Below are 25,160 nucleotides of genomic sequence, written 5' to 3'. Positions count from 1 at the left end.
TTTATGTTTTCAACAAATGCATTTTGACAGTTTTTTCCTATCTTTAACCCCAAGTACAAGCACCCTCTTGGCTTTTGAAGTCTAGGCTGTAGAAGAGTGAAAGACGACTAACTGGAACAGAACCTTCAGCAATATAAAACACTTGTGAAGTTGGGCTGTGATCTTTAGTATAAAAATGCGATTACTATAAACATGTTCCTGTTTTCAGCTGTGAAATGTTGGAGTGTATTTCAGCTCCTTGGAGAAAGGGATGAGATTGAATGTATCTGAATGACAGGCTAGGTTCTGCCTCTCTTCAAGTTTAGCCATTGAGAGCTGACAGGATGTTGAGAAGAGGAGGCTTGAAAACAGCAGTTAAAAAATTAACAGAGGATAGCAGCTAAGAAGCTGACAGCTTAAGGACAGAGGTGAAAGGAAGGTTTTCTGACTGAGGGGAACTGTATAGAAGAGCAGTTTGGAGCAGGCTGAAAATAGTAAATTTGTAATTAAAGGATTCCAGTTGCAGGTATAGAACCTCAGTTTAAAAGTTCAATGGAAATGAAATATTTTTAATAGACTTTCCTTTCCTTAGTAATTTGTTTTTATAAATTAACCCTATGGGCTGCATGTCTAAGGGAAGAAGCACACACACACACTATTTAATATCTTGGTCTGTACACATATATTATAGAATAGGAACAAATGATGCCAGAGAGTGATTGGTGTTTGAGCCACAGCCCCAATAGCTCTGGGTGAGTGAGGGCTGATTATTAAAAGGGTCTGGGTTATCTTGTCTGTGGATGCCTCTGGGATGGGAGAGAGGACCTGAGGTCGGAGATGGTCATAACTCTGTATAGATTTTTAAAAGAGACAAGTGAGTGTGAGTATGACAGCCTGACCTACATATAACTCATAACATGAAGAACAGAGGTTGTAGAGGGTGGTAGGCACTCTGGATGAGTGGACAAGGGGTGTCACAGCAGTAGATAAAGAGTGCTTTGTACTACATAGTAAATTGCAGAAAATATCATGGAGTACCTATACTCTGGAACATTGCAGTGTACTTAGAAGTATTCTTCATCTGAACTGCAATGGAATGATCAAACTTTGGGAATGTAGCCAAGCAGCAGGTGGCACTATTGTCTAGTTTTTAAGCCAATGCCCAAGAGTGGGGGGGGGGGATTGCTGGTAATCTACTTTGTATTGCCTGTGTAGCAGCAAAGCCTCAAGGCAGAATGACTGAGCTTGTAAGAACCATCCAAATCACAAACATTGCAGTCTATCCAGCAAATAATTCTGTCAGAATCCTTGTAGAGCAGACAGGAAATTTAAGCCAGAAGCGATTCTAAAAAGAAACTTCAAACATTGAAGGCAGGTTTGCACAAAATATTACTCAGCTACTGAAGTACAGCCCTCTGAATCTTTGTTTTCATAATGTTTTGTTTTGATAACTGCATGCAAAAGGTGGGTAAGAATAAAAGGAGGACCAACAAGTCAGAAGCTTACAATTAATCACTGGTTGGCTGTGTTAGGCTTTATAGATAAGAAGTTGTATAGACCAGGTTTAAGGGTAGTAATGGACAAAGGCATCAAGTTGCAGTCTTTAATAAAGTTGAAAAAGTTAGGGGGGGAGTTGCAGTCAAGTGATGGTGACCTCCATAGAGTTTTCAAGCAAGGAAGTGGTTTGCCATTTACTGCTTCTGTGTAGCAACCCTGCACTTCCCTGGTAATTCCCCATCCAAGTACTAACCAGGGCTGCCCTACTTAGCTTCCAAATCTGACAAGATTGGGTCTGTCAGGGTTAAAGATAGGAAGGATTGTGTTATGATGAACAAATAGTAGTTTCAATGAGACTAACAAGGGGACAAAGTAGAGAGCATCCTCAAAAACAAAGACTTCAAGAAAGCATGGCAAGTTGAGGTGCCAGGCTGAAGAAGAAAGGAGCCAAGAAAGACTGAGGCAATATTTTGATATTAGGCTGGAACCTGAGGGGTTGTCAGCTGCTGGCAGGACAGTAATGATTAAGTAAAGAAGGATTAAAGGAGTGAGGACTTTGATAGCCACATGCAAAGAATAATCTGAAACAATTCTTTTTTTGGTTTTTAAATCTTGTCTTGGGTCCTTCAGTTTTGAAATTAATGTTACTCATATTAAGAAATAAAACCCATTGTTGTTTCCAGTAGTATAAAAGCATTAGCATCACACAAAGCATAGGAATAATTATACCCCAAGGATTCTTCCCCTAAATTTCAGGTGGAAGAAAAAAAGTATCCTCACTTTAGAGGCGATTATATACCTTGGATAGCAGGATGATTCCCAGTTGCTGAAGGGGATGTTAAATGGCATACAGATATCCATCAGATTTCAGAATGGTTGCTTTGGACAGCGACCTTCTGGCATTATACCCTGCTGAGGATTCCAGTCTCCCCATACTATATGAATGGATTAATCAAATATACATGGAATGAAATGTGAAATTATGTTGGATTATTTGATTTTTCACTATGTAAGACATATTTTCCACAGAAATTTTATAGTTCCTTTGAAAAAATGTTGATAGGAAATAAATATGAATGTAGTCTGCCATGTATGAATGCATCAAACTAATACTGTTATTAAATATAACAAAAGAAGACTAACAAGTTAATTAACCATATTTTTCATTACTTGCAAAGAAAAATTATGCATGCCTTCTACAATTTCACTGAATGAGAAAGGTCTTTTCTAATTAAATTAAAGTAAATGACTTGCCATAAACCACATTTTCAATTGAAATTTTCAGGCTGGGTTATTAAAAGGATACGTACTGATGCTTAACATTCTATTAAAGACGAGTTGAAGGGTTTTGCAGTAGGGCTGCCTGGTGCCCCCACCCTCCATTGTCTTCCGTCCCTCCAATGCACAGCAAAACACAAATGGGAACATAACTACTTCTTCAAGCAGCAGTGATGTCACTACCTCCTCACTGTGACTGTCTATGAACTGATCAGATCTCTATGGTATTTACCAGTTTCAGAATTTCTAGAGCGTTGCAAGGTAACAGAAATGTGATTTCCAGGTCTTTACCCTGAAGTAAAGGGGGGGTGGGGGGGTGGGCTCCCTCTGGGTATCCTACCCCCCCAGGGAAAGTGTATGCGCAATACATAGCCTCTCCTCTCCCGGTGTAGTGAATGCCGCGTGGTCACTGTCTGGCTATGCCTGGCAGATGGTCACTGCAATGGCCTCTCCTGCATTACTGCATCCGTAGCAACACCTTCTCGCTGGTCCCCCCCGTTTTTCACAGAGTTTGCTACGTCATGGTGCGACCGAATTGTCCGGCGGTATAACCAGATGGGCAGGCTGGGCCCACCAACCTCGCCAGCCTAAGAGAAGGAAAACTCTAACATCAAACCCGGGCAGATAGAGCTCGTTAATGTAACACCTACCACCTGGAGGACTCGCTGCCGGCGTCCCGGCTTACTGGGCCATGGCAGATGACCCCCAGGTGAAAGGGTGGAGCCAGTACCGCGCACACTGCGCTTCACCTAAAAAATTCCTCTGCGCAGGCCTGAAGGGCATATCCACATACACAACCCACAACGCATCAAGTCCTGCAGCAATGGGCAAGGGGCAAAACGGCAGGTGGAAGGTGCCACTGGAAGCTGCAGTCCCGATCCTGCATGTAGGCGGTTCAGGGTATTGGTCACCTGATGCTAACCCGGAGACGAAAGCATTTTTCGGCAGCACCCTGAACGACCAAGCAGCCTTATCTAGGGACAGCACTGCTTGCTCCACACGGAGAGGGGCCTAGAAAAGGTGGCCTAAACAAAGCTCGTCTCCTCCACCCCAGTTGGCTAGCCGCGGTCAATGGGCATCCTTACTTGCGGTCAAAAAATAACAACAAAGAAAAGGCATGCACCTGCCTCACAAAGTGTGCAAAGACTAAAGCTTGCATGTTGGAACATCAGAACCATGCTTGACACAGTAGACAGTGGTCGCCCTGAACGACGCTCTGCTCTAGTTGCCCACGAACTTCTCAGGTTGAATATCGACATAGCAGCTCTCAGTGAGGTCCGTTTCCCTGAAGAAGGTAATCTTCAAGAACACGGTGCTGGCTATACCCTCTACTGGTCAGGTAAGTCAAAGGCTGAGAGCCGCCTTTCTGGCGTTGGCTTCATGGTCAGGAACTCCATTGCTTCCAAACTCGAAAACCTGCCAACAGGTCACTCAGATCGCATCATGTCCATGCGCCTCCCACTTCAAAACAAGCAGCATGCAACACTCTTCAGTGTGTATGCCCCAACCCTTCAAGCAGATCCTGCAGAAAAGAACAAGTTCTATGCTGATCTACACAACCTCGTACGGAAGACCCCTACAGAGGACAAGGTGATCATCCTTGGCGACTTCAATGCCAGAGTAGGTAAAGACTCGGAAGCCTGGAAAGGAGTACTTGGCAAACACGGCATTGGCAACTGCAATGACAACGGGCGCCTCCTGCTAGAATTCTGCATGGAGCACCAGCTCACCATCCCCAACACTATCTTCCAGTAGAAGAACAGTCTGAAGACAACCTGGATGCACCCACGGTCCAAGCACTGGCACCTTATCGACTACATTCTGGTGCGCCAAAGAGACCTTCGAGATGTCTTACACACCCGAGTAATGCCCAGTGCAGAATGTCATACGGATCATCGTCTTGTACGCTGCAATCTCCGTCTTCACTTTAAACCCACACCCAGGAGAGGAGGTATCCCTCGGAGGAAGTTTCAGGTTGGCAGTCTCCAGTCAGCCGAAGTTAAAGCTGCCTTCCAGGCAAAACTCCAGTCAAGAATTGAGGACCCCAGTTGCCCCACAGACCCTTCTCCAGAAGCACTCTGGGAACACCTAAAAACTACCGTCCTGCAGATCTCTGAAGAAGTCCTCGGGTTCTCCACAAGGAAGAACAAGGACTGGTTTGATGAGAACAATCAAGAGATCCAAGATTTACTGGTGAAAAAGAGATCCGCCTACCAAGCACATCTTGCTCAGCCCTCCTGTCCTGGGAAGAAAGCAACCTTTCGTGCTGTATGTAGCAACCTCCAGTGCAAGCTTCGAGACATTCAGAACGAGTGGTGGACCAAGCTTGCTGAGAGAACCCAGCTGTGTGCAGACACTGGTGATTTAAGAGGGTTCTACGAAGCCCTGAAGGCAGTATATGGTCCATCATATCAGACTCAGAGTCCCTTGCGTAGAGCAGACGGCCAAGTGCTCCTCACAGACAAGGCATCCATATTGAACCGGTGGTCGGAGTATTTTCAGGTTCTCTTCAGTGCCAACCGCGTAGTTCAAGATTCAGCAATTCACCTCACCCCACTTCAACCAGTGAAAACAGAGTTGGATGAGATCCCCACTCTAGAAGAGACTGTTAAAGCCATCAAGCAACTGAAAAGTGGCAAGGCAGCAGGAGTTGATGGAATTCCACCAGAGATCTGGAAGCATGGGGGCACAGTAATACATAGCTCACTTCACAAAGTACTTGTCACCTGCTGGGAACAAGGCAAATTACCACAGGACTTTCGCGATGCAATCATCATCACCCTATACAAGAACAAAGGGGAAAAGTCAGACTGCTCCAACTACCGGGGGATAACCCTGCTCTCCATCGCAGGCAAAATCCTTGCCAGAATACTCCTGAACAGACTTGTGCCCGCCATTGCGGAAGAACTCCTCCCAGAGAGCCAGTGCGGCTTCAGAGCTAACAGGAGCACCACCGACATGGTATTTGTTCTCAGGCAGTTCCAAGAGAAATGCAGGGAACAGAACAAGGCTCTGTATGTGACTTTTGTCGACCTTACCAAAGCTTTTGATACCGTTAGCAGGAAAGGCCTGTGGAAAATCTTGGAACGTTTAGGATGTCCCCCAAGGTTCCTCAGCATGATCATCCAGCTACACGAAGACCAGCGAGGCCAAGTCAGACACTGCAACGACCTCACGGAGACCTTCCCAATAGGCACAGGTGTAAAGCAAGGCTGTGTTCTCGCGCCAACTCTCTTTACGATCTTCTTTAGCATGATGCTTCAAAGAGCCGCAGTAGATCTAGATGATGACGATGGTGTCTACATCCGCTATCGCACCGATGGCAGCCTGTTCAACCTGAGGCGACTAAAGGCCCACTCCAAGACAATGGAAAAACTCATCCGAGAGCTACTGTTTGCTGATGATGCTGCACTCGTCTCCCACTCGGTATCAGCTCTGCAGCATATGACGTCCTGCTTTGCAGAGGCTGCCAAGCTATTCGGCCTAGAAGTGAGTCTGAAGAAGACAGAAGTTCTCCACCAGCCTGCACCCCAGGAAGATTATCACCCTCCCTGCATCACTGTGGGTGAATCAGTTCTGAAGACAGTCCAGCAGTTCAGCTACCTGGGGTGCATCATCTCCTCAGATGCTAAGATCGACAAGGAGATTGACAACAGGCTGGCAAAGGCAAACCATGCCTTTGGCTGACTGCACAAAAGAGTGTGGAGCAACAAGCATCTGAAAAAAGGCACAAAGATCAGTGTTTACAAAGCGGTTGTGATGACAACCCTCATCTACGGCTCCGAATCGTGGGTTTTATATCGTCATCACCTGCGACTCCTTGAGCGCTTTCATCAGCGCTGCCTTCGCACCATCCTCAACATCCACTGGAGTGACTTTGTGACCAACACTGAAGTTCTCAAGCGGGCGGAGGTTACCAGCATCGAGGCACTGCTGTTGAAGACGCAGCTGCGCTGGGCAGGGCATATTTCTAGGATGGAAAACCACCGCCTTCCCAAGATTGCCCTGTATGGCGAACTCTCCACCGGCCATCGAAATATAGGGGCACCAAAGAAGAGGTACAAGGACTCCTTGAAGAAATCCCTTGGCACCTGTCGCATCAACCATCACCAGTGGTCTGACCTAGCCTCAGATCGCAAAGCATGGAGGCACACCATCCACCAGGCTGTCTCTTCTTTTGAGAACGCACGCATAGCTGGTCTTGAGGACAAAAGGAGATTGAGGAAGAATCGCACTGCTACAGCACCAACCCTAAATCAGACTTTTCCCTGCAGCCACTGTGGCCGGACCTGCCTGTCCCGCATTGGTCTTGTAAGCCACCAGCGAGCCTGCAGCAGACGTGGACTATTGCACCCTTCTTAAATCTTCGTTCGCGAAGCCAAGCCGAGAGAGGCCCTGAAGTGAAGGCAAAGAATCAGTGATACTTTCTGCTTCCAGGCTGTACCCCCAAACAGCTCCTAGAGAGCACAGGCCTAGCATCACTAGTTTATAAGGAGTTTATTTTGTGTGCTCTTTACTTTGACAATTTACAGTCTTCTCAAAAGATAAACAAAGCTGATATGAAGAAAAAAAGCCTTTTCATTAGCACTGTATTTGTTTTATATTTTTCATCTACTGTGACTGTACAAACAAATGTAATTACAGCAGTTATGTAGTTCTCAGATGTTTTTCTATGTACCCATTTTAATCTCACCCTTCCTTCAAGGAGCTTAGGGTGGAGCTTCACCATTTTATCTCCACAACAACCCTGTGAAGTAAATTAGTTTGAGAGTGTGTGTCAGCCAAGGTCATCATGTGACAGTCATGACTGAGTAGGGATTTGAACCTTGGTGTCCCAAACTGAAATTCACCACTGTAATGATTATAATACTGGATTTTCATATCTTCTTGCAAGAAGCTCAGAGTGGCATACATAGTTTTCACTTCCTCCATTTCATCTCCACAAAAATCCTATGAGGACTTAATGTGCCCTGTTATCCTGAAATAGAAAAGACAGAAAGCTTCATACACCAGTGTCTCTTTCCAGGGCTGCAGAAGGACACCATAGGTCTCTGGACAAAGATTCCATCTGTCCCCCCATGACCTCAATTAAAGCCCTGTGCCTAATATTGTAATTTTACATTTGTACACACGTACATATGTGTACCAATATAGGACACACTTTTTATATCTAATGAAGTGGGCTGTAGTTCCCAAAAACTTCATATCACAATAAATCTTTAGTAAGTAAATCAGTAAGAAATCTACTTACGTCTAATAAGAAATCTACTTATGCTTACCTTTGTCTCTTTAACTAGCACAAAAGCAGGGGCAAATGTAGTAGTACTGGAAGAGAAGTAATGGGACCACTGGGATTGATTTTGCTGACATATTTTCTTTAAAAGTTTATCATTTGTCATACAACATGAAGCTTAACCTCTACACAAGCAAAGTAGCATTCACAAAAGAATATTATGAGACATCTAATATTCTTTTTGTGAATGCTACTTTGCTTGTGTAGAGGTTAAGCTTCATGTTGTATGACAAATATATAGCAATTAACAAACTACTGCCTGAACAGCATTTAAAATGTAGTTAAATCTGATTAAGCAAAGCGCTGGGTTTGTGGAGCGGGGGGCTTCCTCTTTCCCTGTCTGCGTGGCTTCAGCTTGTGCTATCAGCACAAGCTGAAGCCAGGCAGAGAGGAATCCCGCCCCCCTCCGCAAACGCAGTGCTTGGCAAAGCGCTGGGTTTGCAGAGGGGAAGGCCTTCCTCTTTCCCTGTCTGCGTGGCTTCAGCTTGTGCTATCAGCACAAGCTGAAGCCAGGCAGAGAGGAATCCCCCCCCCTCCGCAAACGCATAACTTGGCGAAGCGCTGGGTTTGCGGAGGGGGGGGGGCTTCCTCTGTCCCTGTCTTCATGGCTAAGCTAGGCAGAGAGGAATCACCCCCCCCCCTCCGCAAACCCAGCGCTTGGCGAAGCGCTGGGTTTGCGGAGGGGGGGGGCTTCCTCTGTCCCTGTTGGCGTGGCTTCAGCTTGTGCTATCAGCACAAGCTGAAGCCAGGCAGAGAGGAATCACCCCCCCCTCCGCAAACCCAGTGCTTGGCGAAGCACTGGGTTTGCGGAGGGGGGGGGGCTTCCTCTGTCCCTGTCTGCGTGGCTTCAGCTTCTGCTGATAGCAAGGGCTGGGTTCGGAGGCAGCCAAGCCTCGGATCCCAGCCCTTGCTATCAGCAGAAGCTGAAGCCAGGCAAAGAGGAAGCCCCCTCCTCCGGAAATGCAGCGCTTCGCGAAGCGCTGGGTTTGCGAAGGGGGAGGGCTTCCTCTGTGCCTGTCTGCCAGGCTTCAGCTGCTGCTTCTAGTAAGGGCTGGGATCGGAGGCAGGATTGAGAGGGGGAAGGTGCCCAGATCTGGGTGCACAGCTTCAAAAAATTTTTTCCTGTTTTCCTCCTCTAAAAACTAGATGCGTCTAATGGTCCGAAAAATACGTAATTTTAGGAACAACATCATTTTTAAAGCATTAATCCTATTAAAAGGGGTTCCCCGGTGGATATTTTATCTTTTACATTTTTAATGATATGGCCAAAGTTATTCTTATATAATTTCACTTTATCTGAAGATACATTAACACCCAAATATTTTACTAGGCCTATGCCTGGGCTATCCAGTATTCTTTATCTTCAACACCATTTTTTAATATTTTTTTTCTCCTGCCAGCCACAGGCATAGAGGTGGGAAATGAGAACTGGGACATGGAATACCTCACCTCCCCACCCCCCACAGAGCAGAATTTGAGATGTAATTTTCCAAAGCTCTAAAAAAACAAAGGACACCTTGAATAGTCTGCAAATATAATCATGATATGCAGAGGTACCTTTCCTTCAACCCCAATCTGAAAATGGAAGGTGTCAGATATGCTGTGTCAAGACAAACTGAGTTACTAAGAAGGGGAGTTCCAGCTAGTGTTTTTGTTTGGGAGCAGAGGATGTGCTGCTCCTGGAATAAATGGGGCGCTAATGTAGGTTAAAAGTGTGGAAGTAAGAAAAAAGCTAAAGTAAGCAAGAAGTAAAGTATCCATGCTCTTTATCCTACTTCTGATGAGTAGGATGTCACGCTGGTACCACCTCTAATCAAGGAAAAAGTCATGGTAGAGGTGGGTTTAGTTAAATACTGTTGAATCAATAGACGTATTCCCAAATAAGGAAGGGGCAATTGAGGAAGCTGTTTTTTCTCTCCTTTGTTTGAGGTATTTATAGCCTGGGCCCAAGCCATTGGCTACAAGACAAAGGATAAGAATCTAAAGGTTCTTTACCTATCTGTTCCAACCTGTGGCCTCGGCTCACTTGGTGGACATCCTGGAATGATGTCCTGTTTACCTTTTTCTTGATTCGTTTTTATACTGTATTTTTTAATTTGTTTTGTTTTTTGTAAGCAACTTTGGGACTTTATGGGAGAGAAAAATGTGGTTTAAATTATTCTGTATAAATGATCAAATGTCACAGCCAAACTAAATAAAAGGTATGTATCATTAGCATGAATTTGTTTACCAATCATATTAATCTAGCTGGCTTTACTGAACAGTACTTTAATCTGCATAAATTAATTATACAATCCAGCTGCAGTTCTAACAACCTGTGACTGCTAAACTGATAGGCATAAACTAAGTTTCCTATGCTGAATAATTTGCCTAATAAATAGGTTTGAAACTGTGAAGAGGGCCTATGCAGTTTCAGGGAACTGGTCCTGATGTGTGATGAAAATGCTTACCACAAGGCACTCCAGCTTTTGTGAAGAGCAAAGGCTGCTTTCATCTTACTACTTAAGACACAGGGGCCCATTTCTTTGCTTCTCTTGTGACATATAAATGTCTATTGAGCAGCTTTTTTATCTACTTAACTGCTTAACCCATTTGCAATTGGTAGCTGCAGCCACTTTAAGAAATTGCCAGTATGTGTAAAAAGTAATCTGTGACAGCAAAACTGGTATCCTGAGTGTAAGTAACCAACAAAGACAGGAAGGCTGCAGCACTGATTTTTGTGGCAGCAAACAGGAAGCATTTGTAGAATCTGGAAAATAGTTTCAGAGGGTAGCCATGTTGGTTGGCAGCAGAACAAATGGTTTCAAGTCCAGTAGCAACTTAGAGACCAACATGACTCTAAGAGGTATCTGACAAAGGGAGCTTTGAAAGCTTATACCCTGTTACCAACCTTGAGGTTAGGGTTGCCAGGTTCAATATCTGGAAACTGGGGGGTGAAGCCAGGAGACTTTCCCATTCCATAAATAAATAAAAATACAGCAGTTCAGTTCCCCCAAATACAGTTATCATTTCGTTCCACAGCAGCTGCAATTCCACTAAATGAAACTGACTCACACACAAAGCAGACAAAATCCAGAATTTTGCAAGCCCACACTTTTGTGATCTCACTGGGGCAATTTACTCAGAAAACTTGTTGAATGTAACCATCTGCTGTAATTCAACCAAGTTCTTCAGACTAACACTGGAAAACAAAAGGTTCTAATTTACTCTTTACTATCTATTTTACTGTGCAAATGACTTCTTAAATGAATGCAAAACAAATGGAGGGACTGGGCTCCTTTCTTTGTCACAACTTCATAGACTCATCAGGAAGACCATGTCACCCTACCTGCTAGTCATGTCCCCATACAGCTTCCTCTAGCTGAGATTTAAAGGCACACACACCATCCAAAACACAAGGAGTTCCCAAGTTTCTTCCAAGTGTTCTGAGGTGGAAAAGCACATGGTGGCTGTTGGGGCAGGGCTTTCCCCTACTGGCCAGCTGGCAGGCAGTGGGGAGGAGCCTGTAAAACCAGGGGATCCCCACTAGGGCCTGGGTGCTAGCAAACCTACTTGAGGAGTGGCCAACTGAAGATCAATTCCAATTGATCTTCAGGCTACATCAGGAGAAAACAGCTGCTTTGGAGGGTGGCCTCTACAGTATTATACTGCACTGAAGTCCTCCTTTGTCCAAACCCCATCCTTCTCAGGTTCTGCACACAAACCTCCAGAAATTTTCCAATTTGGAGTTGGCAGCCTTATAATATGCCCTGAAAGTTTTCTTGGTCTCTAAGAAACTACTGGACTTGAATTTGAATCTGGAAGTACATGTCAGGGAGTGTGAGCCCTTATAAAATGTTACACACAAAAATATAGTACATGGAAGATAAAAGACACCAGGTTGCAAGCTTTTGCTGAAGACAGAAAGCATGTTCAGTTATTTTAAACATATTTCAATCTTATATCCATGGGCTGGATCCAAAGCATTGCCAGTAGCATGAAACAGGTGGAACAGGATTTCTCTCCCTTTGTCTTATTACTACAGCCTACTGAGGCTTCTAGGGTTTTATTTATTCAGTAATTTCTTTAGAATATGTATATGTCCACATTTCTCTTGAGTATCTCTGTTTGGGAGCCACTGTAAAACCTTTCTGCTTAAGATGGCTTCTTAAGTGCAATTGAACTGAACAAAATTGAAGCCTGGATTTCAAATTAAAGTCTTGCATCAACATTTACATGATAAAACTGGCCATATTGGCAAGTTTCACATATTAGTGATTTCTTTCTTTGCACAAAAAACTTTTCAGATTAAGTCACACAGCTGTAACAAACCATAACATAAAACATTTTAATGAATTTATGCATAAGTAAAAAATAGTTTATCCAAACTGGGAAGTTTCAATGCTCTATGTAGCCTTGAGTTTATGCTTAGAGGAACTGAGCCACGTGGTTCAGAGCCAACAGACATTACCATCATAATATCTTACCTATGAGGTGTGTTATTTATGCTCTTGATTACATTTCTAGTGTAGTAAAAAATGTATTTTACATACCACTCTACATAACGAGTATATTTTAACAAGTATCTGTCCCCTCTACTAAATGCTATATTGACATGATTCAAAGGACTGACATTTTTTTCTACTGGATGAAATCTTTCTCCTCATTTTTCTCTCAGTGGCAGCTCTTCTGTCCAGTAACTACCATTTATGCTGACAACAGTCCCATTCTGCTGCATGATTCACTTGTCAACAACAGACACATTTATTAACAAATGAAGCTGTTCTGTGAGAATGATTCACAAAATAGTTTCACTAGGAATGCCTCAGCTCATCCAATTTTCCCTGCGATGTAGCAATTTTTTTTATTAAATTTTGGAGAGAAACCAGAAACTACGTGAAGTCTCTACAGAATTTCACTTTTCATTAATTTATCATATTTTGGACTGAGGAATATGGCTGCCAACAGCAGGGATTAGGAAACACAATTTGGTGAGGTCCAGTTCATCTGGAGGGCCCACAGAGTTGGACAAATGTTATCAGTTTACTTTCATGGTATTTGGGTTGGGCCTATGTGGGGTTTTGTTAAACTATTTCTCTTTTGCAAAAGTGTGCAAACCCCCTGCTAAGGTATTTATTTGACTTAGAGGTAGGTATAGTGCTCCAATTATGGTTCCCAGTTGAGCATTGGTTTGATTGCCAGTACTGAATGGTACCGATATCAATGGATGTCCTGGAGTCAGTTGCTCCCTTTCCTCAATCAGTTACTTGAAGATGGTGTGCACCTGCAAGACTTGGTCAACCACTTTGGTGAGAACAACCTTGTCCAGCTTTCCTTTCAGGCCTGGATAACTGCAGGGCTTTTTTTTTTTAGCAGGACCACACAGGAACATAGTTCCAGCTGGCTTGGCATCAGGGAGTGTGGCCTAATATGCAGAGTTCCTGCTGGGCTTTTTTGTAGAATAGCTGGATAAATGGAAATCAGGAAACAATCCCTGAGAATTACCATTATTTGATTCAGATATGCTTCAAATACAGCAGGCAGTTCTTCAGCAAGGTAACACTGAAAAGGTTAGGTTATAATGAATCAGGACTTGCAGAGGATTGCGGTAGCAGACAGGGGAGACTGGGTGGGAAGCTGGATGCTACTCTCATTAACTTAGCCAAAGGTCTGGAGGCTGTGGTCGGGTGGCTAAAGCAGAGCCACTTGAAACTGAATCTGGATAAGACAGAGGTGCTGTGGCTGGGTCAAGGGGAGCCATGGTTAGGGTGCCAGCACCAGCATCAACCATCAGGAGTCTAGGCATGACTCTGGATGCCACTCTGTCTATGGAGGCCCAGGCTGTGAAGGTTGCCAAGCTGGCATTTTTCCAATTGTGCCAGGTTAGGCAACTGTCTCCCTACCTGTCCTGTCACAACCCAGCCACAGTAATCAATGCAATGGTCACCTCCAAGATAGACTACTGTAATTCTCTGCATGTGAACCTAGCCTTGCGCTTGACCAAGGAGCTCCAACTAATCCAGAATGCAGCCATGAAGCTCCTTATAGGGACCCCCTCAGAGGGCCCATATTCAACCTGTGCTTTATGAGCTGCACTGGTTTCCAGTGGATCACCAGATCAGGTTCAAGGTCTTATTTTTGACCTTTAAGGCCCCACATACCTTCAGGACCACCTGTCTCAGTATGCCCTCAGAAGAGCATTGTGCTCAGGGAATAAGAAATTACTGGTGACCCCTGATCTGAGAAAGATTCTGCTGTCTTCAACTAGGGTGAGAACTTTTTCAGCCCTGACTCCCACCTGGTGGAACTCTTTGCCAGAGAACATCCGTGCCCTGTAGGATTTACTACCTTTCTGCAGAGCATGTAAGGCAGATATGTTCTGCCAGGCATTTGGTTGAGGACAGCAATGGGACACTATACCGTCCGGCACTCTCATATTCTCCCTGCCTCCTGAAATACCCCCAGAAGACTCAGGAACTGTGACTTTTTTCACCATCTTGTAATGAAAACTGCTTTTTACTTGGATTTGGTTTTAATGTTGGTTTTAATTTAAATTATGTATTGTATCTATATTGTTGTAAGCTGCCCTGAGCCCAGTTTACAGAAAAGTGTGGCCAATAAATCAAATCTAGTAAATTAATAAATAAATAATTTATCCACCTTCTGGGCATCTGTTTCTCGCTATTGCATCTGTATGGAGAGAATGGGGTCCATCTCTATTGAGAAATGTGACATGCTCTTAGCTGATCTGCATGTTGACCTGTATGTCTTTAATGCTGGCAGCTGGGAGCTGGACTTAAGCTGTGGGTTACGCTGGACTTCGGCAGGAATATCTCAAGATGTGTGTGTAAAGTGCCATCAAGTTGCAGCTGACTTATAGCAGCCCCATAGGGTTTTCAAGGCAAGAGACTAACAGAGGTGGTTTGCCATTGCTGCCTCTGCTTAGCAACCCTGAAATTCCTTGTGGTCTCCCATCCAAATACTAAACAAGCAGTGCCAGATTATATCCTTCGGAGGTGCCAAGGCAGTCGAAATCTTGCTTTCCCTCATAAATTATCTCCTAATAAGAGGCTCAGAGTCGGAGTCCCCACCCTGCTGACAGCAGCCCCTGCTGCAGCCTCCAGGCACCTTCTCAAAAGCCCCTATGGCAAAGCTGGGGGCAGGGAGAGGCAAACTTGGTGACAACAGCAGCAGCAGCCACACCACGCAAGTTGGGCAAAGAGTCAACGTGGCAGATGAGGTTCAATATGGACAAGTGCAAAGTAATGCACATTGGGGCCAAAGATCCCAGCTACAGATACAAGTTGATGGGGTGTGAACTGGCAGAGATTGACCAAGAGAGAGATCTTGGGGTCGTGGTAGATAACTCACTGAAAATGTCAAGACAGTGTGCGATTGCAATAAAAAAGGCCAACGCCATGCTGGGAATTATTAGGAAGGGAATTGAAAACAAATCAGCCAGTATCATAATGCCCCTATATAAATCGATGGTGCGGTCTCATTTGGAATACTGTGTACAATTCTGGTCACCACACCTCAAAAAGGATATTATAGCATTGGAAAAAGTCCAGAAAAGGACAACTAAAATGATTAAACGTTTGGAACACTTTCCCTATGAAGAAAGGTTAAAATGCCTGGGACTCTTTATCTTGGAGAAACGTTGACTGTGGGGTGCCATGATAGAGGTTTACAAGATTATGCATGGGATGGAGAAAGTAGAGAAAAAAGTACTTTTCTCCCTTTCTCACAATACAAGAACTCGTGGGCATTCAATGAAATTGCTGAGCAGTCAGGTTAAAACGGATAAAAGGAAGTACTTCTTCACCCAAAGGGTGATTAACATGTGGAATTCACTGCCACAGGATGTGGTGGCGGCTACAAGCATAGCCAGCTTCAAGAGGGGGTTGGATAAAAATATGGAGCAGAGGTCCATCAGCGGCTATTAGCCACAGCATATTATTGGAACTGTCTGGGGCAGTGATGCTCTGTATTCTTGGTGCTTGGGGTGGGGGGCAAAGTGGAAAGACTTCTAGCCCCACTTGTGAACCTCCTTTGTTTTTGGCCACTGTGTGACACAGAGTGTTGGACTGGATGGGCCTGATCCAACATGGCTTCTCTTATGTTCTTATGCATGTGATGAAAGTCTTTAAGGCACCACTGGATTTCTGTTTCTTTTTGGATGGGTAGAAGTAGATATAAATGAAACATTTAATAAGTTACTGCAGATCAGAATTTTGATAAACTCTATTTTAAAATTTAGCCCATACTCTTGTTTTGTGAATTCATTCTGTGATGATTATGTGTTTAACTTTCTCTCTAAAACTAATGGAATTGATAGTGCTTTCTAGATTGTGACCATTTTGTTCTTTTGACCAGCTTTTAAGCAGTCTTTTGACAATAAAGTAAAACACATTTGAAATATAAAATAAATCCATCTTAATGAAAAGTCATGGTGAATGCTGAAAAAAATAAAGCTTCTTCAATTTGATTTGCCATTTCCAGAAAATCAAGCATCTGATTTGTAGTACTAAACCACTGAGTTGTTTTTATAGGATAAAGATTTCCAAGCATCATTATTTCATGCTCTGTGAGAAACACAGGCATTGCCACACACACAAGCACTGTGTCCTGTTGCATCTTTATGCCCTACCAGCAAGGACAAGTATTAAATTAATAGAATAAAATCAGAGACTGTGCTCATCTGGGAGAATGAAACCTCTGGCAAATATTTTGATCATCTTTCAGAGTATTTGCCTAATACATACAAACAGACATTATAAAGTTATCTGGAATTTCACCATTCATCATATTGCCAGTTGGACGATTTTCCAATTTTTACTGGCTGTAGGTAAACCAGAAATAACCTATCTATCTTATCTAGATATTTCAAAATCCCTCAGAGATGCTGTTTCAGAAATGGATTAAATGACCGATCAGTTCTAATGGTTCTTCAGTGGGTATGGAATTGTCCAAGGCATATCTGCCAAAAGAAATTGCAACATATTCAAAAGCCTGTTATTACTTCCCCGTTAGGTCTTGAGGACAGACTAGTGTTCAGCTGGTTTTATCTAGTCCAGCTTTCTATTTATATTATATTATTATTTAAGATTTTTCTATCTCGGTACAATTTGTTGTTATCTTTTAAAATTGTAGAATGGGAATAATGGAAACCTTTTGAAACTCATTAGCAGTAACATTTCATGTTGACTCTTATTAGATAGAAATGTTTCAAATAAATTGAAGATTATATGCATGCCTACTTGAACTCAAGCCTGTAAATGCATGTGCTGAAATGAAATGCAAGCAGGTACCAACCCTGACGTTTTAATATGCTATATCAGTACAGTGCTCGGTACCTTTTATCAAAGAATTTAAAGGTTGTCAGCTAGTGCTGAATTTATCTTTAATAACTGAACTTTCTTAAGTCATTTGTTTACCACTGGCCAGTTTAACATTAGCCTGAACTGCACTGTTACTGAATCAAATAAATGCTGAGAACAGTTGGTAACTGACTAGTTGGCAAGAAACCAGGGGGCACTCTTTGGCCTCAGGGAAAGTCAAGTCATCCTGTAACCTTTGAGTTAGGAGTTCTGGTACTAGATAGAAAGGCCACCTGTGAAGTTCACTGAGATGGAGGAGAATGATGTCATCAGCTCCCTCTCATTTTGCCTAGTTACCTTGGGGTTCAAACTCCTTGCAATGGTTTACAACAGGGGTGTTGAATTCATTTGTTATGAGGGCCAGATCTGACATAAATGAGACCTTGTCGGGTCGGGCCATGTTGGGTTGGGCTGAGCCATGTTCAGGCCGGGCCATGTGTGTACCTATTTAGGATTAGGTAACAGTGATATAATTAACAGTGAAATAATTAAATATATATATTTTAAAAACTTTAAACATGCTTAAAACGTTAGCACTCGGTCTTAAAGGTGCTTGCTTTGTATTTCTCCCATGGGATCCAGGAAACTAGGTGAAGGAAGCTGTGGCTCTTTTCTTCCCCAAGAGACTGGGGGGAGGAGCCTCATCCAAGAGAAGGAAGAAAGGCTTGGCTAAGTAGCTCTGCTGTGCAATTGAGAGAGTCTGGAAAAACAAGCTCTGCCTTCCACTCTTCCTCCCCAAGGGAGGAGCCTCAGCCAATGGAGACAATAGAGGCTTTGCTCTGTAGCTCCTGTGCAATTGAGCAAGCCTTGCAAAGCAAGCTGTTATGCAGAAGGAAGCAAGATAGAGGGAGAAGGAAGCAGATGACAGCCAGTTGCTCGGGGGCCTGATAGGAGCCCTCCAGGAGCCTTTCGGCCCCTGGACTGCATGTTTGACACCCCTGGTTTACAAAGTAGAGTGTCCAGAAAACAAAAAAAAAGAGCCCTCTTGCACAAATGTATTCCATCAAAAACAATAGCTTCCATTATAAACATATTAAATGTTAAAAATACTCAGAAAAGGTAATAGCATCATGGGTGAAATTCTAGCAGTAGCTCCTTTTCATATCAGGCCACACACCCCTGATGTAGCCAATCCGTCAAGAGGATTGGCTACATAAGGGGTGTGTAGACTAATATGGAAAGGAGCTCCTGCTAGAATTCCACCCCTGTAGAGAATATATACACTGTGGCAACATATAGCACCTGGTCTTATGACAAACATAATTACAATACATATTGTATGAATGTATGGCCAGGATGTCCAATTGCCACACATTCAGTCAGGGCCTTGCCATTATCTCGAGACATTTGCAGACTTCTCGTAGAACATCTTGTTCCATCTTTGAGCAATAGGAAAACTGTCTGCTTATAAACCTGTTTGCGAACAAGCAAAATTAGAATCTGAGTGCTTTTTTCATATTATTAAAATCACATTATTTTGTTTTTCTAATTTAAGTTTAGAATGTCCTTGTAAATCCAATACAACTTTTCATTCAAAACAATGCCAAAGTGATAATCTGTTGGAAACCCTCTGAAATAATTTTCAGACTCCTCCTATGCATATTACCCTATTTGCTGGCATATAAGACTACTTTTTTGCCCTGAAAAATATGCCTCCAAGTGGGGGAGTCGTCTTATACGCCGGGTGCACTTCAGTTGGGATAGACATAGCGGCCCATAGTGGCCTTCCGATGCTCGCCCGGTGCCCATAGTGGCCTCCCGATGCCCGCCCACCTCATTTTACATACCGTCCAGTATCACGCGGTATCCAGCGTGGCCGCGGCGGGTCATCAGCGTGGCTGCAGCGAGCATCAGCAGCGAGACAGGGGTGCCAGCCTTTTCAGCGTGACCGACCCGTTCTGCTCGGTGGGAAGCAGCGGCGCTACGGCCCGCCCCTTGTCTACGCAGAGCTCGCACTTGCGCACTAGTGCCGGTCACAGGGAGATGCAGGGGCGGGCCGGAGGAGCTGTGGTCACGCTGCGGCCGTACAATGGTGTGCGGAAGAGGGGGTAGTCTTATACGGCGAGTATATAACAAACTCTATATTTTGAGTGGAAATGTTGGGGGGTCGTCTTATATGCCCCGTCGTCTTATACGCTGGCAAATACGGTACTTCTAAGTGTTTCCTACACAGCTCATACAGGACAGCCTCTAATAAGTGTGCTTAGTGTTTCTCTGCTTAAGGCTGCGAGCCTAAACATATTCTAGGGAGTAAGTCCTATTGAATTCAGTGGGATTTATTTCTGAATACACATGCCTAGAATTTCACCAAAATTCTCCTGGTTATATATTTATTTTAAAAAGTCAGTGAAATTAATTACTGCCCCAAACTGGAACCAATTGGTTTTTTTTGTTTTTTTTTTAAAAATAAATTGCAAGAGGAGAGGATAGTAAGCCATTTTTGACAGGCATTGATGTACATTTATACTTCAAACCTGTGAAGGATAAATTTGGCAGCACTATCTGATCTTTGCATAAAAATGGACTTCAAAGCTCTCATGTGTTCCAGTTCATTTTACGGCTTCAGATTTCTAGTTGAAGGTGATTACCTCTGATTACCTACTCCTATTGTAATAGTATTTCATCTACAGCTTTTTCAAAACCTATTCATTGTCTTTTGTTGACCACAACAACCGTACCAAAGGCTTTGCAGTACGTGCGTAAGTGGCAGGTATAATTGAAAAGCACACTAAATCTACTGGATTTTTGTAATGCTGTGAAATATGAATAGGCAAATAAAATGTCTTCAATGGCTGGATATTTATTGTTACTTTGAAGCTTCCCTCAGCTACCACCACCACTGGAACAGACCAGAAGCTAACACCTACTCTTTTAAATAATTATTGGATTAGTTTTTCTCATTCAGTCTATTGTAAGGGCCATCCCACTTGATGTTATAATTAGTTGTCTGGAGGGGGAAAACCTTTTTCACAGTATTCATGGCTCAGGCTCTGTATTATCAGCTCTGTGGAAACTATATTTAGTCAAGAGAACACAACCAATCCTGTCATTGTAATTTACAACAGGAACAAAATTGTACGGGTCATAATTTTGTTCCGTTTTGCTATTAACCCGTAAGAAACCATGGCAGAAATTTACAGCGTTGCTCTTGATATTGACTGATTTTTCTAGGATGGTGACCTCACTGGTATTACTAGTACAGAATTTCTTGCTATCATCGAACCTATGAAGTTGTCTTACATTGAGGTACCTAGCTGCCCAACCAAGCAGTGTCTTCTCCAAGTGAAGTAGCTTTGTCCAGCCTTTACTGGAGATTTTTAAAAGTAAAGATGCCGGGACTGAACTTTGGACCTTTTTAATATGTTCTGCCATTGAGCTGTAGCCTCCTTTTCAGTTTCTTCTGTTACCTGGAAAAGGAGTTTACTCAAAAGTTTTATGCTCCAAGACAGTAATGTGCAAACTTTCTTCCTCTTAACTCAGAATGGGCTCAACTAATACAAAAGATTTTTCAAAATAAGAATAATCATAATAATCAGGAAAGCTTTTTTGCCCTATTCTATGACAGCATCCCAGGTACTAGAAACTCTGGGAAATGTGGTTTCTCAGGATATCTAAGAGGGATGCCAGATGTCCAGGCAATTACACATCTCAAGGCTTTATCCACAGCTGTGTCTCAAGTACAAAGATTCCTGGAATATGTAGTTTTCAAGGCACCCTGGAAAACTACATTACTAGGGCTCCCAAGTATGCTCAAAAGTAAGGATGGGAATGAAATTTTGGCCAGTCTGTGGTTTGTGAAGCAGTGTTCATGAATTGAAGAATCATCATGAACTTTCACAAATTTTGGTGCACTGTTTAAACCCCTGCTTTCTGCTCTTCACAAAAAACAGCTGAGTGGTAGGGAGCTCCATACCGTTCAGCTGTTTTGTTTAAATAGTTTCCTGCTTTCTGCTCCCTGTGAAAAACTTTAAGTAGTTCATGAATTGATACAAACTGGGTCAGTTCATGAACCAACCTTTCAGTTCATATAGGTTTGCGGTTCAGTTTGTGGTTCAGCCATAAACCATTAATTGAATGGCAAAAATGCAGTTTGTGCCCTTTCCTACTCAAAAGTTCAGCCGTATTCTAAGCTGGAGAATAACTTCTTGGGACAATAATAATTTGCTTTGTAATGCAGTCAAGTGTTATGAGCTGCAGAAATTTGGATTCCTAAACAGATTATAAGAAATTTCTCCAACATCAATAGCTTACAACAAGAGACCTCAAAGTAAAGAAGTTAAAGTTAAGATTTTTCTGCAAGAGTCTCAGTCTCAATCAGCCAGCTGAGAAATAGTTCTCATATAAGGATGACAGTCTGTGGTATCACCTTCACTTCTGTTTGGGAACACATGTACATGCATTTTAAAATGCAGTTTACTTCTCTCATTACTATAAGAAAGGTATTGATATTAGATTAAGAGTAGAGATAGCACCTTTCTGTTGATTTCTGGTGGATAATGCTTTACAAATAACATATTTTTAATCTTCCATTTTAGAAGAGGTCACCAATCTCTGATCACTGCATCTTGTTTCAGGAGGTGAGATTTTTCATTTCCTTTCAGAATTGCCTTGCCTGTTTAAATAAGTTCACTTACTGTGCATCCCTCCTCCCTTTTTTCCTTGCCCTATCTTGCCTGCCTAACCACATCTTCATTTCTAACCTCTCTTCCAGTTAGGGTTGCAATGTCTGTGTTGAAAAATACCTGGAGACTTTGGGGATGGATTCAGGAGAGGGTGGGGTTTGAGAAGGGGAGGGGCTTCAGCATAGTATAGTGTCATAGAGTCCACCCTTCATAGTAGCCATTTTCTCCAGGAAAGCTTATCTCTGCCACCTGCAAATCAGTTGCAAAAGTGGGAGGTCTCCAGGCCCCACCTGGAGACTAGCAACCCCACTTCCAGTGCTGAAGTGAAGCTGTAGCAGCTATTTTGGATTACCAGAGTTGCCTAGGCAGACTTCTAGTTAGGAACTCCTGTAAGATCTTAGCATTTAAAAAACCACCCCCACCTATTTTAAAATGCAATATTTTTGTGAATTTCTGGGAGTTCCCCCACAGTTTGTAAAAAGATCTCCCTCCCATGAACATAGCCCTTCTCTGTTCTCCTTACAAGAGAAATTGTTTTGCATTGTGAAATAATTCTGATTGCATTTTTCTTTATCAAAAATATCTGGCAGGTAAAACTAATAAACATATGGTTCTTTACCTGAAGTGTCTTTTCAATCGACAGCATGCTATTCAGTTGACTCTGATATTTACATCACATCCAATTATGTCCACAGTATGTGTCCACATTTCTTTTCCTTGTATTGTTGGTTGGTCACACATTGCTAAAGTTAATTAGGTCAGTTCAAATGGATTATAATTGATAATGGCACTTTTGCAGGTTCAGATTTTCACACGCAAAAAATGAAAGTAAATTAATGACCAGCAATTTTGACTTTTATGGTCAACTGAGTTTGTCAGGATGACATTTGATGCAAGGAGTCCACATGAAAACCAAAGCTTCAAAATTAGTAAAGTGCTTTAATAAGGAGAGACATTGAAGATCTGCCTTTTAAGATCTGCCTATGTTTGCTTTTAGTGAATAAATCCCATTAAACTCAAGGATTTATATCCAAGGAAATTGTCTATATCTAGCAGTCTCAGTATGGAAACAGACTTCTCTCTACAGACCATTCTATAAAACTGGGTTCTTCATATCCAATTTTTTTCTGCCACATCCACAAGCTGGTATTGAAGCATAGCGCTCTTTGCTGGATCAACCCATGCATATTTTTTTCCCAAGCTGCTACCACATCTTCCTATTACCAGTTGTTATGGGGTGGGTAGACTGATTCCAAGAATTGAATTCTACCTCCAAAGAGATTATTGGTATCTTTAAAACTGAGAGTGTCAACTGACAATCCAACAGGGAAATACTTATGCTGTGATGGATTGGGGTGGCACAAGCAGGCACTAGTATATTTTTGCTGTGAAAGGCCCCTTTTCAAAGATGACTGGCACAACAGGTTAAAGTGGATGGACTTGGCTGTGTTTGTCATATTTGTATCAATGGGTGCTTTCACACATGCTAAATAATGCAGTTTCAATCCACTTAAGCAACTGTTTACAAGTGGATTTTGCCATTTCACATGGCAAAGTGCAATAAAAGTAGATTGAAAGTGCATTACTTAGTGTGTGTGTGTGTGTGAAAGCACCCATAGTGTGGAAAGATTTTTGAGTCAGTCCCAGTGAGTTTAAGACTTGAAAGCCAATTGTTCTGATGAAGCACTAAACATCTACACTGGTCTCCCATTGAAGTTTATGATATTTTGCTAATTTTTTTTGTTACAAAATGATTCCTCCTTGTGTGATAGTAGCATTTGCTTTGCCTTGGGACATGTCATTACTATGGTTTCTATGACACATTTATATAGAACTTTTTCATTTAGGTTGCTTTCATACAGGATCTTTTTAACCCACTATGGCTTCTGAAGGCAAACTGATTTTTAAAGGTTTCACACACATTAAGGATAGAGTTGGCAATTTCAAGATGGGGTCGTTAGATTTCCCAGTATTATCTCTGATCTCAAAACTACAGAGATCGGTTTTCTGAAGAAAATGGCTACTTTGGAGCATGGACTCTATGACATTATATGGCACTGTCTCTTCCCAAAGGCTACCATCCCTAGGTTTCACTCCCTGTGTTCCAAGACATTTGCAACCTTGAGTAGACAATCCTACTTAAGAATAAAATGCAGCAACAAATGATCAGTGTAAAACAGACTTTGGAAAATCCAGATTAATGCTTCATTACCTGTGCAGGGAATGTCTTGTTTTGGTGGCAGCATCTGCAGAGAGGATCCCTAATTTTCCATATGCATACTGGTTTATTTAAGTTGGTTTAGTTTGGGTTTTTCTGCTCTTGTGAACCTCTTTTGGTCCCTGCCCCTCCAAGGAGAAAGTAGATCCAAATATTAAATAAATATAGATTTTTTTATGCACATTATTTCCCACCACCACCCCAAGTCCATTACATCCCTTTTCTTAATTAGAGTCTTCCTTTTTGAACTATATTGTGAGTACTCTTCTCCCGCAGGATGACCTAGTCAACATGTAAATTATACCAGTGAACTGTAGTCTCATTATGATTACTCCAGAGTGAATTCCTTAGTTTACCAGACATCTTCCAATTTCCCACTATCTGCCCTGGGGCTTCAGTCTGTGTCCCCGCTTTTGCATGGCAAAGAGAAACTGGTTTTTAGCAGTTTCTCTTTGCCATACAAAAACGGTGATGCAGGCTGATAGTGGGAAATCGAAAGGACGCCATGTTGAAAAGAGGAACGTCAGAGCAACATAGGGTGAGTGCAAAATCAGTCCACATGTAGGAAGAAGCAGACAGAATAGCCTAGGCCACTTCATCTACATTAGCATGAGTACTCATACTGGAGGACTGAAATTTACTACTGTAGTTAAATGCCAGTACTGGTCACAGATATTTTTTAAGTGAATAAGATTTAGCTCTTGACTAAGTTAAAGTGTTATGTCTCTTTCTTTGCTGATTCTGATGATTAAACAAAGCTCAAAAGGAACAACAATCAGCATAAAACATTGCACAGCACTTTCCCTTTCACAATGAGGACCACATCAAGAATGGGAAGACATGATGAATAACACAAGCTGGTTTCCAAGGGCTGTACAAGATGGCTGTTTCATGAGAGAGGGCAGTTTTTGCCC

The sequence above is a fragment of the Heteronotia binoei genome, chromosome 1, assembly GCF_032191835.1.
Source record: "Heteronotia binoei isolate CCM8104 ecotype False Entrance Well chromosome 1, APGP_CSIRO_Hbin_v1, whole genome shotgun sequence".
Taxonomy (NCBI): Eukaryota; Metazoa; Chordata; class Lepidosauria; order Squamata; family Gekkonidae; genus Heteronotia; species Heteronotia binoei.
The sequence above is the reverse complement of the archived record's forward strand: the minus strand, read 5'-3'. Positions refer to the sequence as shown.